Below are 6,000 nucleotides of genomic sequence, written 5' to 3' on the forward strand. Positions count from 1 at the left end.
TCTACATTTCTCCCTGACAGAGTTGTAAAGAATGAAGGAGCTAAGGGGCACCCAGGTGGCTCATTTGTTGAGCGTCCAACTTCAGCTCGAGTCATGATCTCACAGTTCATGGGTTCAAGCCCTGCATCAGGCTCTGTACTCATAGCTCAGAGCCTGGAGCCTGCTTCAGATTCTGTGCCTCCCTCCCTCTCTCTCTCTCTCTCTGTCTCTCTGCCCCTCCTCCACTCTCTTTCTCTCTCTTTCAAAAGTGAATAAAAACATTAAAAAATTTAAAAATAAAAAGAATGAAGGGACTGAAAGCATCACTTGGTCTTTCCCTGACTCGGACCGGCTCAACAGTTGACCAGCTCACATTTTAAATTAGGTCAGCTGCTTGTCTGCGGCACAATCTTTAAGAGTAAAATGCAATATGCAGAGGGGTTAGGAAAAAGAAGTGACCCCAAACCTCAAAGAAAGCACCAGGGTAGGTTATACTGGACAGCAGTGATGCCCAAAGAATGCTTTCTTTAAAACATACCTGCCACGCTCTGATTTTCTTGAGTGTGCTTTAGCTGCTTGTCTTCCTGGTGCATGTGGCAGCAGGGTGATGGAAGACTCCCCCAAAGAGCAATGACCTGAGAAGGGAATCCATCTAGAATAGAAACCGTAGATAATCCACAAGGCTGAGGGCCCACCGACAGTTAACTGAGAGTTAAACGTGCTTGTCACCTAAGATGTTGTATCCTGTTGTGTTTCTCTCTGTCCTTAGCATCTTTCCCAAAGCCGGCAGAAGTGCCCACATCAGCAGGTAAGCTGTTCCTCTCTCCTCCATGGCCTTCCCTCATTCGAGTTTTAGCTCAGAATTACCCCAATGTTACTACCGTGGGAGAAAGTGTCCCCACTGGAAACACTGCTCCTCAGCCTCAGGTGGGTGCCCGAGGGCTGAGAGTGGCCCACTGACCTCAAATCTCCCCCCAACCCCACCTTGAGCTGTCTTTGGCTGTGTCCCCATGAGCTATTCTTGGCTGTGTCCTGAGCACATCCCATCTCTGCTCCCTTCTGCGACGCTGTCCTCTGAACACGAAGGGCGGTCTGGAATAACTGCCCTATGAGCTCCCAGGAGCATCTATGCACATGTGACAGCACCTGATCCCGAACCAACATAGATGGAGCCTTGTGATCATCACTTGATCGGTGTGTGTGCAAGGGCAGGCAGAGAACATTGTGCGTGTGCATGCACACACACGCGCGCATGCACACACACCAATTGGTGTGTGCATGTTAGCATCTCATGAAAAAACCCAGCAAACCCTGTGAGTGCCAGAAGCCAAGACTTCAGGACACACAGTGAAGAGAAGAAATGGCTCCATGATGAGGCGGGTCTCTGGGCCAGCGGGCTAAGGAGCAAAACCATTTCCCAACCAACTGTCACCTCAGGAAACACAGGAGGTAATACTCAAGGCAAAAATTAAATGAGTGAAGCAGAGTGAAAGGGGGAGTAAATCTATCGCCATCCATCACCCGTGCACAATTTCCAAGAGCTGCTGGCTCTTCTGTGGCCTTTCGGATGAGCCTTGATGGAAGTCATTGCTTGAAATTGTCCCCCAGGGTCTGGGTCTGCGGCTGGTGAATGGGTCAAGCAGGTGCGAAGGCCGAGTGGAAGTCCACCACGCGGACACCTGGGGCACGGTGTGTGTTGACAGCTGGTCCATAGAGGATGCCCATGTGGTCTGCAGACAGCTTGGCTGTGGCCCGGCTGTGTCCGCCCTCTCTGGGGCCAGTTTCAGCCCCGGGTCAGGCAGCATCCTCCTGGATGACGTCAAGTGCACAGGAAGTGAGTCCTCACTGGGGCACTGCCCTCTCAGCGGCTGGCTCACACACAACTGTGGGCACCACCAGGACGCTGGTGTCATCTGCTCAGATGAGCGCAGGTCCCTTCTGGGCCAGTCATGGAGCTGCCACGCCAAGCTTGAAGTTAGCAGATGGAGTCTAGAAATGTTCCCACGCTTTAAACCTTCCCCACGTCTGGGACAGATTTCTGTTCGAACTCTGAAAAAGTTGCGAGCTCTTTAATGTACGGGAGGGCCCCCTTCCACTGCAGTGACCGTCAAGGTTAATCCATTGGACAATACAGAAAGCAATGGCGCTTGTCTCATAAAAATTGTCGGGAGGATTACACAAGGCATTCAACACCTACTCAGGCATATGGCACTCTATAGATGCGCAGAATGTTAACTCTATTGCTGGTGGTGGCATTTTCGTTATGAACGCAAATTCTTTCAGAATGACTACCCCAGAGTTTTTGGCCTGGTGACACAATCCACACCTGGCTGTAAAAACCCAGAGGGGACAGCCCTAGACGCATAAGAAAAACTGTTTACACAGGCTTGTTGAGTGACGTGTAAACTGAGACAGTGACCTTCGAACCACTCCACTGCCCTGGTTTCTGTTATGAAACCACCCCTGCGTCTCCTTTGTCTTTGTAGATTCTACACCTGCTGGACATACAGGCATCTGAGCGTTCACATCCATCTTATTTGCTATTTGGTGACAAGCCATCTAGTGCAGGGTCCCCATGCTGGGTCTCTCTCACCAACCTTAGCTTGCCTTGACAGTGGCTCTGAGCTCCAGACCCTCCCCAGAAGGCAAAGTCCCAGAACTGTTTTCCATTCCCCTGGGGCCCTACTCTGCACCCAGAGGAGAAGCCATTCTGGGTGTTAACAGGCTTGATGCCCTCCTTCCTGTACATGAGGTCTGCATTTCAGCAGGACGGAGACACCGGTTCCTTGACCCAAAGCTCTGTGGTTCTGAGAAGGTGCTGGGCCTGTGGGGCCACGCCTTCACAATCCCGACATCCACGTTATTTCTCTTATTTTCTTACACTTAACCAGAATAATACATACACCTGTATCACCTGTATGAGCTACCATCACATTTTAAATGCCAACTACCTACGGGCACCTGGTTGGCTCAGTTGGTTAAGCCTCCAACTTTGGCTCAGGTCAGGATCACACAATTCATGAGTTCGAGCCCTATGTCGGGCTATGCTGGAGCCTGCTTCAGGCTCTGTGGCTCCCTCTGTCTGCCCCTCCCCCGCTTGCGCTGGAGTGCATGTGCGCGCACTCTCTCTCTCTCTCTCTCTCTCTCTCAAAAATACATAAACATTTTTTAAAAAAAATAAATGCTAACTATCTGATCAGAGATTGGATGGGGTTGTTTAAAGGCAAACTCACGCATGTGATATAGACGGTACTGAGGAGATTATGAAATTGCATTGTTGGCTTAGAAGATACTTACAATGACTACTTTCTTTTTCACATGTACAGTTGCTGCAACTCCTGGGGAACAGCCACATGTTTTCCAACCAATAGGTATTTTTTCCGTCCTTACATTTTGCGACTTCTTTTCTTAGGCTGGCATTTGTGGCCCACAGAAATGTAGCCAACATAATTTTCATGGCCCCGGTGCCGTACGGAATAAAAGCTGTGCTCATCAGAGACAAGCTGGTGGTATGGTGGGTTCTCCCCCTGTGGGGACCTTTTCAAGCCGAGCCAGTCACCCACCCACCCTCAGTGGCATCACTGAAAGGCCCGTAGGAAGGTCCTGAGCCACACAGTGCTCTTGTGGGCCCTTCTCCAGGGGGACCCCATGAACCAGCCCCATCTCTGGGGCTCAGAATCTGAGAACCAGGCTCATCTGCTTTTGGTTTGGGGGTAAGTTTCACTCAGTGAGTATCTGACCTTCTTGTAGGAGCGACGCCCCTCTTCTGCTGTGCAATTTTCCAGCCCCAACCTTCTCCATCATCCTCCGATAAACACCTCATCCTTTTTAAAATTCAAGTAAAGTGAAATTAATTTTGTTCTGAACATTCCAAACATTCTTTAAGAGACCTGGGTAAAAAATGTGAAGTCTGAACCCCAAGCATCCAGCTGAACTGTTTTGAATTTTTAGAGAAACCACATGACAAACGACACCCAAAAGAGAATAAAAGCAGACAGTTGGGGTGTTTTTTCTTTAATTTTTAAAAATATTTTTATTTATTTTTGAGAGAGAGAGAAAGAGACAGAGCACGAGCAGGGGAGGGACAGAGAGACAGGGAGACACAATCTGAAGCAGGCTCCAAGCTCCGAGTTGTCAGCACGGAGCCCGACACGGGGCTCGAAATCGTGGACCACGAGATCATGACTGGAGCTGAAGTCAGACGTTTAACTGACTGAGCCACCCAGGCGCCCCAAGACAGTTGTTTTTAAGTGGTCATCTGCAAAGCCACCATGCGGCCCATATTTCCATAAGAAATGGCCCACTGACAGCAAAACACTATGGAGTTTGTGCTGAATCTCAGAAACAAGAAGCCATCACATGGTCTCCTCTGCATATATGATTTGCTTTCCCGGGGGACACAGACTACAGACGGGGCTAGAATTCTCCAACTGGAAATGCTGTCTCGTTTGAGAGTCCGGGGAACCTTTTCAAGCCTCTCTGACCTTTGGTTCCTGCAGATCTGCCGGTGGTGAGGCTGGCGGCGGGGAGCAGCAGGTGCGAGGGCCGCGTGGAGATCCTCTACAACGGCACCTGGGGGACCGTGTGCGACGACCTCTGGGACCTGCCGGCCGCACGGGTGGTGTGCCGGCAGCTGGGCTGCGGAATGGCACTGGCGGCCCCGAGGAGCAGTCTGTTTGGCGATGGCTCGGGCCCCATCTTCCTGGACGATGTGCGCTGCACGGGCGATGAGACCAGCCTGGGGCAGTGCATCCATCGTGGCCTGTCGGTCCATAACTGTGGTCACCACGAGGATGCCGGAGCCGTCTGCTCAGGTACCTGAACTCCCCCTAGACTGGGTTCCCTCCTCTGCCAGGCAGGCCGACCCTAAAGGCTTGGGGTTCCAGGTCATGAAAATGGCTTGTCCCGGTTTGCCTGGAGTTTTCCCATTTGGAGCACAGAGAGACCCGTGTCTCAGGAACCCCCTCAGATTCCGCTAACCCAGGAGGGTGGTCACACTTGTCTGAAGTGTACCTGATATCACAGCCCACTCCCCTGGCCCTAAGAAGAAGGGAGATCCTATGAGCAAAAAACAAACAAGCAAACAAACAAAAAACATGCCTGTAAAGCAGGAAGTTATACCCCTGCTCAGGATGGTTTTTCATTGCCAGGAATGATTTTTCGATGTGCATCAACATCATAAATTTCTCATGAAGGTATTTCTCAGAAAGAGCTAGATGGGAAACCTCTCCTGAGCTGCTGATTGCCCAGCTCGCGATTTTCTTGCTATTAGGGACAATTATATGCAACCATTCAAAAAAGCTGATTGAATGTTGAAAAACCCTGCTTTGTTACCTTTTGTTACTAAATAATGCGCGCAACAAACATCTGTGACCCACCTCCCCAGCCCCTCCACCCCCCACGTTCCCCCCCTCCCCCGCACCATCACGGCCCAGAGCTACTCCTGTCTCACAGTTTGCGGAGGGGAAACAAGGTTCCCAAATGGGGGAAGATACAGACAAGGTGGGAATATTTCTATCCCACCTTGTTGTTGGGTAGTGTGGGGTTTTTTGTTTTTTAGTTTTTTCAATGTTTTTTTAAATTTCTGAGTGAGAGAGTGCAAGCGGGGGAGGGGCAGAGAGCGAGGGGGACAGAAGATCCAGCTGTCAGCGCAGAGCCTGATGCAGGGCTCCAACTCACCAACTGTGCAATCATGACCTGAGCTGAAGTCAGATGCTTAACAGACTGAGCCACCCAGGCGCCCCTGTTGGGTAGTTTTGTTCTGTTTTGTTCCATTTCATCTGTAGAGTGAGCATTTGGTGCTACAAAGAAGTCTTGGCATCCCTCGATGAGAACTCTGAATTAAAATGTCATGAGAGGCTCATCTGTCCTATTTTGTAGTCTCAGCTCCGAGTGGCTCTGGATGGCTCCCCCTGGAAAAGCTCAGATAGATGCTTCCAATTAGCCTCCGTAAGCCTCGGTCTCACCGGCTGAGGGAAAGGAGGTCTCAGAAGTGCAGTTGCCTTTGCCAGGATTTCCCGA

The sequence above is a fragment of the Herpailurus yagouaroundi genome, unplaced genomic scaffold (assembly GCF_014898765.1).
Source record: "Herpailurus yagouaroundi ecotype Mexico unplaced genomic scaffold, PumYag 163, whole genome shotgun sequence".
Taxonomy (NCBI): Eukaryota; Metazoa; Chordata; class Mammalia; order Carnivora; family Felidae; genus Herpailurus; species Herpailurus yagouaroundi.